The following is a 14,169-nucleotide window of genomic DNA, read 5'->3' on the forward strand; positions in this document are numbered from 1 at the left end:
AGACAGTGCCCAGGCCCTGAGCTCCAGCCCTAAGACTGGCAAAAAATAAAAAAATATATACATATACACCCACTTTTTTTTTTTTTTTGGTCGGTTGTCGGGCTTGAACTCTGGGCCTGGGCGCTGTCCCTCAGCTCTTCAGCTCAAGGCTAGTGCTCTACCACTTGAGCTACAGCACCACTTCTGGTTTTCTGGTGATTTATTGGAGATAGGAGTTTAATGGACTTTCCTGGCCGGCATGGGCAGATCTCAGCCTACTGAGTAGCTAGGATTAAAGGCGTGAGCCACCCCTGCCCAGCTCCGCTTTTGTTTTTATACAGTTATAAACACATTTTAAACATTTATACACATGGGCAGGGATTCTAAGGGATGAGAATTGTGAAGCATAACTAATCACTGACCTGGCTTTGAAGGAACTAGAGTCTTTCTCATTCACTAGTTTTGTTTTTGTTGTCGGTTGTGGGACTTGAACTCTGGGCTTAGGCCCTGTCTCTCAGCTCTTCAGCTCAAGCCAAGCGCTCTACTGCTTGAGCTATAATGCCTCTTCCGGTTTTCTAGTGGTTTTTATTGAGATAAGAGTCTCACAGACTTTCCTGCCCAGGCTGGCTTTGAACCGTGATCCTGCAGATCTCAACCTCTTCAGTAGCTAAGGTCACAGACATGAGCCATCTGCATTCATGCTAGTTTTTTGTTTTTTTTGGGTGGGTCTGGTCGTGGGGCCTGAACTCTGGGCCTGGGTGCTGTCCCTCAGCTCTTCAGCTCAAGGCTAGCGCTCTACCACTTGAGCCACAGCGCCACTTCTGGCTTTTTTCTTTTTGTTTATGTGGTGCTGAGGAATCGAACCCAGGGCCTTGAGCATGCAATGCAAGCGCTCTACCACTGAGCCACCTTCCCAGCCCATCGTGCTAGTATTTTTAAGGACACCTGTTTTAAAACTTTTAATGGTGTCATAAAGGTACTGTGTTATAAAGCTCCACATTGGGAAAGGTGTAAGTAGCAAGCATGATCCTTCCCTGTTTTAAACCAGTTTCAGAATACTTAGGAATACTCCTCTATCTGTTAGCTCCAGAGATACCCTCCTGATCTGTTTTTGAACACTTGTAACAAATGCTTACATACTTGAAATAATAAAAATCTAGTCAGGATTTCTGATCAATGCACCAAAAAAATCTTTAACAGTACAATATCCATAGATTTCATTATACAAGTTTAGTTTGTGATGTTAAATAATCCTTATATTGATAACAGGCATTGTAGAGAACTCAATCAAAAAACATTATAGTTTTTTTTTAATTAGGCTAGGAGGAGAGGTGTAGTCAGTGAATGCTTACAGTATATTACACTACCTAGCTGCTTATTCCTGTTTGCATATGAGAAAGAGACAGAGACTAATTATATTGCATTGTTTCGACTTAAACTACTCAAGTGAAGCCCCTACCACCTGCCTATCTTCTTTTTCTTTAATACTCAGAGCATGGGAAAACTGCCTATATGATTATTATGAGCTACTCTGTTTCTAGGGCCTGGTTTGCATTTTACGTTTGTGTCTTTCAATTAGGGAAATCTTTTTTTTTTTTTTTTTTTTTTGGGGGGGGGGGGGTCCGGCCGTGGGGCCTGAACTCTGGGCCTGGGCACTGACCCTCAGCTCTTCAGCTCAAGGCTAGCGCTGTACCATTTGAGCCACAGTGCCACTTCTGGCTTTTTTTTTTTTTTTCAGCTTATGTGGTGCTGAGGAATCAAACCCAGGGCCTCATGCATGCAAGGCAAGCATTCTACCACTGAGCCACCTTCCCAGCCCCAGGGAAATCTTTTTATGATGATATTTAATAGGTTTTAATCTTTTTTGTTGTTGTTGGTTGAGGATTGCTCTCTGGGCCTGGGCGCTGTCCCTCAGCTCTTCGGCTCAAGGCTAGCGCTCTACCACTTGAGCCACACTGCCACTTTCAGCTTTTTCTACTTGTGTGGTGCTGAGGAATCAAACCCAGGGTCTCATGCATACAAGGCAAGCACTCTCTACCTTCCGAGCCCATAAATTTTAATCTTTGGGGGGGGGGGCGGGGGGAGTCCGGTCTTGGGTCCTGAACTCTGGGCCTGGGCACTGTCCCTCAGCTCTTCAGCTCAAGACTAGCTCTCTACCACTTGAGCACTGTCCCTCAGCTCTTCAGCTCAAGACTAGCTCTCTACCACTTGAGCCACAGCGCCACTTCTGGCTTTTTTCTTTTTGCTTATGTGGTGCTGAGGAATCGAACCCAGGGCCTCATGCATGCAAGGCAAGCGCTCTACCACTGAGCCACCTTCCCAGCCCAAATTTTTTTTTTTTTTTTTTTGTCGGTCGTGGGGCTTGAACTCTGGGCCTGGGCGCTGTCCCTCAGCTCTTCAGCTCAAGGCGAGCGCTCTACCACTTGAGCTACAGCGCCACTTCCGGTTTTCTGGTGGTTTATTGGAGATAGGAGTCTCATGGTCTCTCCTGCCCGGGCTGGCTTTGAACCGCGATCCTCAGATCTCAGCCTCCTGAGTAGCTAGGATTACAGGCGTGAGCCACCAGCGCCCGGCCTCCAGCCCAAATTTTAATCTTCTGAGGAAGAGGACATAAAGAACACTGAAAGAGGAACATCTACCTACTTATTAGATTTTTAACAAAATAATGTACATATGTTTAAAGCATTAAGTAATCTTAGTATTGGGGTCCAGCTCAGTGTAGAGTGCCTGACTAGCACATGCTGGGTCCTGAGTTTGATCCTACTATTCATTTTTCTGCCTTTTTAGAACTTTTGTTCTGAAATTTTGCTGGCAATACCTTGGTAAAGGTTGTGTTTTCACTGACTTGGGACAAATTGTCAGATTCTCCTGAGCTGTCTGGGTAACTGACTCATTTCCTTCAGTTCTAGGAAATTACCCTGTATTTCTTTGAAAATACCTTTTTCTCTGTCTATTGTGAGTTCTAGCATTTGTGTTCTGCTTTTCTTTTTTCTATATTGTTTGTATTCTTCATTTTTTTCTTTCTTTCTTTTTGTGACAGTACTGGGGCTTTGACTCAGCACCTGGGCACTGTTCTTTAGCTTTTTTTTTTTTTTTGGTCGGTCGTGGAGTTTGAACTCTGGGCCTGGGCCCTGTTCCTGAGCTCTTCAGCTCCAGGTAAGTGCTCCACCACTTGAGCCACAGCGCCACTTCCAGTTTTCTGGTGGTTAATTGGAGATAAATGTCTCATGGAGTTTCCTGGGATTACAAGCATGAGGCACTGGTTCCTGGCTCTTTAGCTTTTTTGCTGGTGCTTTACCACTTGAGCCACAAACCTCTAGTCCTGGATTTTTGCCAGTTAATTGGAGATAAGAGTTCATGGACTTTTCTGCCCTGCTTGCCTTTGAATTGTGATCTTCTGATTCTAGTCTTCTGAATAGCTAGTATAGATGGGAGCTACTAGGCCATAGCTTAATGTTTATCTTTCTTGCTTTCTCTTTGTCATTTGTTTTTATATTTCTGAGAGAATTTGCTTAAATTTTTCTTTGATCCTTTGTGAACATATATTGAATCTTATTTTTAATTTCCAAAAACTCCTTTGTGGTTCGCTTTTATAAATTTCTATTTTTATTTCATAAATTCAACACATTTTCTGGGATATTAATTATAAGGTATTATCTTAGTTCAGGTCACTATAACAAAATACTATAGACTGATTTAAACAACAAATATTTCTTGAAGTTCTGGAGGTTGGGAAGTCAAGATGCTAGTAAGATTTCATTATGAAGGTCTCTCTTGGTTTGAGTGGTTGCCGTTTCACTGTGTTCAAGCTCTTAGAAGGGTACTGTTCCTATTTCAACGACCCACCCTCATGACCTCATATTATTTCCAAAGTTCCTTCTCTCCAAATATCAATACATTGAGCGTCAGGATTTTAACATAAGACTCTTTTTTTTTTTTTTTTTTTTTGGGGTCCGGTCATGGGGCCTGAACTCTGGGCCTGGACGCTGTCCCTCAGCTCTTCAGCTCAAGGCTAGCACTCTACCACTTGAGCCACAGTCCCACTTCCGGCTTTTTTCTTATGTGGTGCTGAAGAATCGAACCCAGGGCCTCAAGCATGCAAGGCAAGTGCTCTACCACTGAGCCACCTTCCCAGCCAAACATAAGACTCTTGAATGGACAAGAATATTCAGGTTATGCTTTCGATCAGTCTTGCTAAATCTCTGGGTCATATTTTTTCTGCATTCCTTTCTTATTTGGCTGGAATTTTTGTTTTTGTTTTTTTAAACTAAGAATTGAATCAAAAGCTATACATATTCTGGGCAGTCACAGCATCATTGAGAAGTGTTTCCAGCCCATTTGTTTTTTATTTGTTGTTTTTGTGCCAGTACTGGGACTTGAATTCAGGACCTGTCTGGGCATTGACCCTGGCCCTGGCCCTGAGCTTTTTCTCTCAAGCTGGCACTTTATTACTTGAGCCACTAGAGCCACTAATCCAGGTCCAGCTGTTTTGGAGTAGTTAATTGGATGTGAGTCTCACAGACTTTCCTCCACAAGCTGGCTTCCAACTGTGGTCTTCAGATCGCAGCCTCCTGAGAATTTAGGACTACAAGCCATGAACCACTGGTTCCTGGCTCAAATATGCATTTAGATGGTGACTTTTCTCAGACCTCAGCTAGGTACTTGATGCTGTCCTGTAATTAATTGATTTTCTTTTTCTTCTAGATCTTTTTCTTCAAAGCTATGTCATGACTTTCACCTTTTTTAATCCCTCTCTCTCTCAACAGTTACCTCTCAACAGTTTTCTTCTACTCTATAAGACATTTTCTAAGTTTTTGTTTTTGCCATTTTCCCATCTCGGTGGGAGATATTCTTACTCTTGAAAACTAACCCTGCTGAGGACCTGTTCATGATCCTCCACCTCCTGGTTCTTTGGACCACACTCTTAATTTTGACTTTGCAGAACCTGTGGCTCATCCCTCTACTCTCTCTAACCCTAGAAAAATAAAAGTATATTAGAAACCTTCAGAAACAACTTCCTTAGGCTTATTTAGCTCAGCTGAACTCTAATAAGAGGAGACTATACTCAAGTTTTTATTTTTTATTTTTTGTCTCTGCACATAACATATCTTTGAAACTAGACTTGCCAACATCACCAATGACTTCTTAGTCATTGAATTTACTCATTAATTCTGAATGACCTCTGTTATATTTGGCACTGTTGCTGTGCCTTTTTTTTTTTTTAGGTCAAAGATGGACTCAAATTTGGTACCTGCTTATTTAGCTCAAATTTGTGTTTTTTTGCCTTAACTGGGGCTTGAACTCAGGACCTCACACCATTTACAGCTAGCACTTTACCACTTGAACCACATCTCTACTTTGCTTTGCCTTTTTTTCTTTTGCCAGTCCTAGGGCTTGGGCACTGTCTCTGAGCCTCATTGTGCTCAAGACCAGTACTCTACCACTTGAACAACAGTGCCATTTCTGGCTTTTTCTGAGTAGTTTATTGAAGATGACACTCATGGACTTTTCTGCCCAGGCTGGCTGTGAACCACAGTCCTCAAACTTCTGCTTCCTGAGTAGCTATGATTATAGGTATGAGCCACAGGTGCTGCTCTGACTTCTTGAAATAAGCCTCCTTCATCTCTCTATCACTATTTTTGTTGGGCTCTCCTCCTTTCCCTCTGGGCTATTCCTCAGCCACTTTGGAGGATTCCCCTATTGGCTGTTCCCAGGTATATTTCACAGGCTTCCCGCTCTCATGTTCTCATCTTAACATTTAATAACTTGAAAAATCTTTTTTTTGGGGGGGAGGGGCTCTGGTCGTGGGGCCTGAACTCTGGGCCTGGCCGCTGTCCCTCAGCTCTTCAGCTCAAGGCTAGCGCTCTACCACTTGAGCCACAGCAGGCAGAATCAGTAGACTTGCTGATTTATCAGACATGGGAACCTATCTTCTCACGTTAGTTCACACAAGTGAGCAGCAGGACATATGATGGTAATGTTGAACCAAGGTTTGAAGGGTTAGTGTAATGTTCAGTATTTATCTGAAGTGCAAGAAAGGTGTTGTTTCAAAAGCCACTTCCGGCTTTTTTCTTTTTGCTTATGTGGTGCTGAGGAATCGAACCCAGGGCCTCAGGCATGCAATGCAAGCACTCTACCACTGAGCCACCTTCCCAGCCCCTAAATTTCAAATCTTTTGAAACAACACCTTTCTTGCACTTCAGATAAATACTGAACATTACACTAACCCTTCAAACCTTGGTTCAACATTACCATCATATGTCCTGCTGCTCACTTGTGTGAACTAACGTGAGAAGATAGGTTCCCATGTCTGATAAATCAGCAAGTCTACTGATTCTGCCTGCTTCATACTTGTGGAACTGATTCCTCTCTATCGCTTGGCTCAGGCCCTGGGCATTTTAGGCTGGATAAATTTTTAAATCAGTATTTTTTTCTTTTAGCACACCAGTCTGTCCACACTTCTATTGTAATGACTTTTCTAAGGTAAAAATCAGGCCATTCCTGCCAAGAACTCTGAGCATAGCTGAAAAACCTCTATTTGGGCTTTCTTTGATCCCACTTGGTGGTTCTTTTAAAAAGAAAAAAAGTTGTTACCATTGGCTCAAGCCAGCAGTTCTGTGCTCACCTTTGAATGCACAGTGAGCAAGCAGCTCCTGATGAATGAAGTCAGCAACTAGAAGCAGCAATGCAAGGATAAAAGCAAATTCTTAAATCTTCACAATTGCTTGATTAACAGATTTGTCTTCCAGATATTTTGTGTATTCTTAATTTTACACGTGCTTTAATTCCCCGAGCACACGAAGTATGCTTAATTGGAGAGGAAGGCTAGATTAGACTTAAAACCCAGCTCTCAGGAAGCTGGAGCAGGAGTTCCAGATTACCTGGGAGACCTCATCTAAAAACCAAAACCAGAGTTCCGCCTGTGTATTTCTGGCCAGAAATTAAGGATTGCTGAGTATATCTTTGTAAGAGCTTCTATAAACCACAGTATACATGTTTTCCTATACATTTTACAGTTTTGGGTTAGGGGAAAATGTTTTATTTCTAGATAAATTGTTCAGTAAAGAACACCATTTATAATATAAACTTACAACTCATAAGGTTATTTTGAAAGAACCCTCATGGATATGTAATTCTGTTGTGTATATTAACTTCTATTATCCAAAATGCTTAGGACTAGAACTATTTCAAATTTGTGGGGTTTTCGTGTTTTGAATACTTGGCTTTACATAATGAGACCTCTTAGATCTCTTGGGGATGAAATTGTAGTGTAAGCACAAAATTTATTACAGTTTCATATACTTTATACACACAGCCTGGAATTCATGTCATATAGCATTTTTGTGTTTTGGTGCCGGTTGTGGGGCTTGAACTCAGGACCTAGGTGGGCACTGTCCATGAGCTTTTGTGCTCAAGGCTAGTGCTCTACCACTTGAGCCACAGCTCTACTGTGTGTGTGTGTGTATTTAATTGGAGATGAGTCTCACAAATTTTCCTGCCTGGGCTGGCTTTGAAATGCAATCCTCAGATCTCAGCTTCTGGATTACAGCTAGGATTATAGGCATGAGCCACTGATGGCCAGATCATACAGTGTTTTTTGTTTTTTTTTTTTGCCAGTCCTGGGGCTTGAACTCAGGGCCTGGGCACTGTTCCTAAGCTTCTTTTTGCTCAAGTCTAGCACTCTACCACTTGAGCCACATTCCTAGTCCTCATATCGTGTTTTTAGTGTCCCTATGTTTGTAATACCAGATAAAATGTGAAATTTTTCACTTACGATATATCACTGCTTATACTTGTCAAATTTTGGAACATTCTGGATGTTGGATTGAAGGTGCTCAATCTATATTTGCTAAAGCTTCCTGTCACATTGCTTTATATTTATCCACTATAGTTTGTTCTGCAACAGTTGAAATATTTTCTAGTTTTGCTGCCTTTTAAATCATTCTTAGATTTGTACTTATAGCATCCCAAGTATGTTGCCCCCACTCCCAATACAAAAGCTTTTTTTGCTGGACGGTGGTGGCTCATGCCTGTAATCTTAGCTACTCAGGAGGCTGCAATCTCAGGATCCCAGTTCAAAGCAAACCTGGGCAGGAACTCCTTGAGCTGAAGAGCTCAGGGACAGTGCCCAGGCCCAGAGTTCAAGACCCACAACTGACAAAAGCAAAACAAAACAAAAAAGACTCATGGACTTTCCTACCCAGGTTAGTTTCAAACTGTGATCCTCAGATCTCAGCCTCCTGAGTAGGATTATAGGTGTGAGCCACTGGAGCCTTGTTACATGATCATTCTTTTAATTTTAGTAATTCAAATAAAGGCTTTCTGACCTCAATCCAAGTCCTTGTCTCAAAGGGAACCTAACAGCTCTTGGCTCCTTTTCTAAGTGTCATTTGTGGATATTGTTTGCTTACATATATTAGGATGTTTTCTGAGGGCTACAAAGAAAACTTATTTTTGTTTCCCTTGGTTCTTCCCATTATGTGGGATTCATTCCCTGGAGGCAATTTAGAACAAAATCACAGGTAATTTTATCAACAAGTTGTAAAATATACAAAGAATAGTAATTCCAGCTCTCCACAAACTATTCCATAATTGAGAATTCACTTCCTAAACGCTATCCAAATAGTATGAAGAAAGTATAATCATAAAGCCAAGTCAATATGCATAAAAGGGAGAATTGTGGGGAGACCTTATAATATAAATGTACATTTAATAAAGAGAAACTAGCAAGCCAAAGTTAGCAATTTGTTTAAAAGATGAGTATAATAGTACATCCTAGCCAAGTTGATTTATGCAAGACTACTAAGATTTAAAAATAAAATCCACCTTAGTTAACTGAGCATCTCAACAGGTAAAGAAAAATGTTTAATAAAAATGACAATTTATAATTTTAAAAATACATATTGAAAGCTGGGTGGCGGTGGCTCACACCTATAATCTTAGCTACAGAGGAGGCTGAGATCTGAGGACCACAGTTCAAAGCCATTTTGGGCAGATAAATCTCAGAACTGCTTATTTCCAGATGACCAGCAAAAAGCTGGAAGTGTGGAGGTATGGCTTAGTGGTAGAGCTCCAGCTTTGAGCAAAAAAGCAAAGCAAGGGCGGGAGGCCCCGGTTCAAGCTCATGTACTAGGCACACACATCAAAAATAATAAAAAGCTGTATTTATATATGTTTAAGCACATTAGAAGTGGACTTTTTTTTTTTTTGGCTTTGGAGTTGAATTCAGGGCTTGGGTGCTGTCCCTCTTTGTGCTCAAGGCTAGTGCTCTACAACTTGAGCCACAGAGCCACTTATGGGTTTTTTGTTTATTGTTTTTTTGGGTTTTTTTGGTCCGGTCGTAGGGCTTGAACTCTGGGCCTGGGCACTGTCCCTCAGCTCTTCAGCTCAAGGCTAGTGGTCTACCACTTGAGCCACAGCGCCACTTCCAGCTTTTTTCTTTTTGCTTATGTGTGCTGAGGAATCGAACCCAGGGCCTCATGCATGCAAGGCAAGCACTCTACCACTGAGCCACCTTCCCAGCCCCACTTCTGGGTTTTTGAGTGGTTAGTTGGAGATAAGAGTCTCATGGGGACTTTTCTGCCTTGGCTGGCTTTGAGCCACAATCCTCAAATCTCAGCCTCCTGAGTAGCTAGGATTACAGGTGTGAGCCACTGGTGTCTGGCTCTTATTTATTTTTGTCAGTTGTAGAGCTTGAACTCAGGGTCTGGGCACTGTCCCTGAATATTTTTGCTCAAAGCTAGTGCTCTACCACTTTGAGTTACAGTGTCACTTCCAGAAGTAAACTTCTTTAGCCTGAAAAGTATATCTACAAAAATTTCTGCAGCAAGAAATGCACTCAATGATGAAGCATTGAAGCACTCCATTCCTTTGAAGATCAGAACACTTTGATTTCAGTTTGAAATTCAACATCCTAATTCATTCAGGAAAAAAAGTGATGTGAGAGCTGGATACTGGTGGCTCACGCCTGTAGTCCTACCTACTCAGGAGGCTGAGTTCTGAGGATCGCTCTTCAAAGCTGCCTAGGCAGGAAAAGCTGTGAGACTCTTGCCTCCAATTAACCACAGAAAAGCCAGAAATGTAGTTGTGGTTCTAAGTGGTAGAGCACTAGCCTTGAGCACTAAATCTCAGGACAGCAGTCAGGCCCTTATTTCAAGCCCCAGGATTGGCACAAAGAAAACAGAATGACGTCATGGAGAACAAAATAAATGTCAGAGTTTTCAAAGATGTTAAAACACAAGAAACCCAAAAGAATGATAAATTATTAGAATTAGGGCTGGGAAGGTGGCTCAGTGGTAGAGCGCTTGCCTTGCATGAATGAGGCCCTATGTTCGATTCCTTAGCACCACATAAGCAGAAAAAGCCAGAAGTGACACTCTGGCTCAAGTGGTAGAGTGCTAGCCTTAAGCTGAAGAGCTCATGGACAGTGCCCAGGCCAGAATTCAGGCCCCATGACTGGCAAAAAAAAAAAAAAAAAAAGAATTAATGGGTCTTAGCAAATTGGGTAGAAGCAAAGGTCAATTTCATCACCAAATGCTCGAAACCAACAGAAAATGTAATCTCAAACACAATAAATCAAAAACAAGTTACCTGGAAATAAGTAGCTAAAGAAAGTATAACACTTGTAGAGAATATGTGAAGATTTTCTTGAAAGGTATTATGCTTGTATTGGGAACAGTTTATGAATAGCATTGGTTAAACTGCTTGTTGAACAGAAAATTTAGAAATAATTTGGGGCTGAGAATGTAGATCAATGGTAGAACACTTGTTTAGCATGTGTAGCATGAAGAGTAGCAAATTGGGTATCTGCCATGTTGACTGAATGACAAAAATAAAATTACTATTAAAATGGGCCACATGGTGGGGTGCCCATGGCTCAAGCCTGTAATCCTAGCTACTTAGGAGACTGAGGCTTGAGGATCAAGGTTTAAAGCCAGCCTGGGCAGGAAAGTCTATGAGGCTCTTATCTCCAGTTAACCACCAGAAAACCAAAGTGGAGGGTAGCTCAAAGTGGTAGAGCATTAGCCTTGAGCAACAAAAGCACAGGGACAGCTCCTGGTCCTGAGTTCAAGTCCTATAAGTGACCAAAAAGGGGGAGGGCGAGAGGTATTTTCCTCTGGCCTACAGGCTTTGAAATTATGCTCCAGTCCTGCAAGCAGGATATTGAAATTTAAGAGCTTTGCTGCTAACATTGTAGAGAAGTTTCGTTTCCTCCACTACCACCACCACTGCCCTTTCATTAATCTGTTCACCTAAAGTCTAGCTGAGCCTAGAAAACAAATGTTTTGTGTAAGGCTGGAAGGAAAATTGGGGATTATAAAGTTCATCAAAAGCCAGGCACCGGTGGCTTACGCCTGTAACCCTAGCTACTCAGAAGGCTGAGATCTGAAGATCAAAGTTCAAAGCCAGCCCGGGCAGGAAAGTCCATAAGACTCTTATCTCCAATAAACCACTAGAAAACCAGAAGTGGCACTGTGGCTCAAGTGGTAAAGCACTCGCTTTGAGCTGAAGAGCTGAGGGACAGCGCCCAGGCCCAGAGTTCAAGCCCTATGACCAACAAAAAAAAAAAAAAAAAGTAAGGACCTTGACAGCACTGGCTGCAACCTGCAGGAACATGGAACAATATTTTTGTAAGGGTTTATGGAGTATTCATTAGCTACTTATGAAATGGTAACCCCCTTGTATAACACTTTAATGATAAAACTTTTTTTTTTTTTTTGGTCAATTGTCCATCTTGGGGCCTGAACTCTGGGCCTGGGTGCTGTCCCTTAGCTCTTCAGCTCAAAGCTAGTACTCTACCACTTGAGCCACAGCACTACTTCCGTCTTTTTCTGCTTATGTGGTGCTGAGGAATCAAATTCAGGTACTCATGTATGCAAGGCAAGCACTATTCTACTGAGCTACCTTCCCAGTCCCAAAACTGCCTGACTGGCTTTGAATTGTGATCCTCAGATTTCAGCCTACTGAGTAGTTAGGATTACAGGCATGAGCCACTGGTGCCTGGCAAAACTATGTTTTTTTAAGGTTATGGAGCCTCCACAGAAGTTTTACCTGCTTTTCTAGTTAGCTTAAGTAGGACCTTGGCATCAATAGTTTCAAAAATCAAAGTACTTTGGAGGAATGTACTATTTAGTTAATCTTATTATGGCCTAATTGTAGTGCTTCTGAGAGGAAAAGAAAAAGGAAGAGGTATCAAGATGAAAGTACAGTATGTACCTTTTCCTGGTCTTGTTCAGGATATTTAGTGCAGACTGTAGTTTTCCCATGATGTGTGAGTGTCAGTCATGAGTATGGAGCTAATGGATAGGAAGAGGCAAATGTGGTTTTGTAGACCAGCTTGTTCAGTATTGCAGAGTACTGTAATGAACATTCATAATCAAAGCAGAAATAGAAAGGGTAATCTCTCCCCCACAACAGAGGAATAGGAGCAAGTGGCTCCAAGTGATGATCCTCATCCACACACACACACACATACATACTCTAGCCTAAATTGTGGGATCCAATGTAAACTTTTCCTAGATAACTGCTTGTGTCACCAGAGAAACCTTCCATCCATTGTTCTGCTAAGTGGATGGATTTAATGTGTCTGTGTGTGTGTGTGTGTGAGATCTTGAGTATTGCTTTCTGGTCAAAGAATTTCGCAGCCAGGCACTAGTGGCTCACGCCTTAATCCTAGCTACTCAAGAGGCTGAGATCTGAGGATCGTGGAGTAGGAAATTCCTTGAGACTCCTTTTTTTTTTTTGGTCAGTCGTGGGGCTTGAACTCTGGGCCTGGGCGCTGTCCCTCAGCTCTTCAGCTCAAGGCAAGCGCTCTATCACTTGAGCCACAGCGGCTTTTCCGGTTTTCTGGTGGTTTATTGGAGATAAGAGTCTCAAGGACTTTGCTACCTGGGCTGGCTTTGAACCTCGATCCTCAGATCTCAGCCTCCTGAGTAGCTAAGATTACAGGAGTGAGCCACCGGCGCCCAGCTTCAATTACGTTTTCTACCTGTGGAGATATTAGGTTATTACTTAACTCTTTACACAATCAGGCTAAGATCCTACTGTTAGGTAATTAGGTATGTTTAATTAGGTAGCCTATAAACAGAACGCCATTGCAGTATTCAGGCAGGAAGAGAAGTCTATTTCGCCGAACTGCTTGTCCCTGCTGTGTGTGGTGAAGCATGGCCGAGAAAAGGAGCAGCCAAGGTCCCGCCAGGGTATAAGTGGGGAAGGGGCAGATGCGGATTTGACCTCAGGGCTGGGACCTTCCCAGAGTCTGACTGTAGGGGTGTGGGGGGGGGGGGAGGGGAGGAGGTGGCCCAGGATGTAATCTGGTGTTAAACTGCAGCCTGTAACCCCAATTCTTAGGCTAAGGCAGGAGGGTCCGAGTTTGACACCAATCTGGTTTACATAGAAAAACTACTCAACAACAATAAAAAACAAAAACAAAACAAAAAACAGCCAGACGCTGATGGCTTGCAATACTAGCTACTCAGAAGCCTGAGATTTGAGGATTTTGAGGATTGTGGCTCAAAGCCAGCCAAGGAAAGAAAATGTATCTTCACCCAAAAGCTGGAAATGGAGTTGTATCTCAAGTAAGTGGTAGAGAGGGACAGAGCCCAGGTCTTGACACACACACACACACACACACACACACACGGGTTTTGAAGGTCTTCACACACACACACACACACACGGGTTTTGAAGGTCTTCACACACACACACACACACACGGGTTTTGAGTTAAGTTTTGTTTCAAAATGAAAAGCCTAAGTCATACTTCCCACCCGGTTGGAAACAGAATAGCGAATTTACTGCACAGAGTAAGAACTAGTAGGCCATTGTTTGGAGCTCTTCCCTCCTCGGGAAGTTCACAGTTGGGCAGAGCAGGACGGCGCCGGGCCGGGTACAGATGAAGAGGCAAGTCACCACCACACTACTGGAGAAGATCAAGGTGGGCAGACTGGCCCGCTTGGGCCCCAAAGTGCAGGAACGTTTGCTGTTGGCCAAAGATAAAGAAGACGGTGGCTTACGAGCTGTGGAGTGATAATTTGGGAAGAGGCCGAAAAGAAATCTCAACACTTTTCAGGGCTTCCGTAATTCCCCCTCACGTTTCGTCCAGGTCCCACTCGAAGTCTGGGACAGCACCACGCGTGGCGACGGGCCCGGGAAGCGGAAGACGGCGTGGGCCTGTGGCCCGCCCCCATC

This window comes from Dipodomys spectabilis, unplaced genomic scaffold (genome assembly GCF_019054845.1).
Source record: "Dipodomys spectabilis isolate Male_0828 unplaced genomic scaffold, ASM1905484v1 ptg000017l, whole genome shotgun sequence".
Taxonomy (NCBI): Eukaryota; Metazoa; Chordata; class Mammalia; order Rodentia; family Heteromyidae; genus Dipodomys; species Dipodomys spectabilis.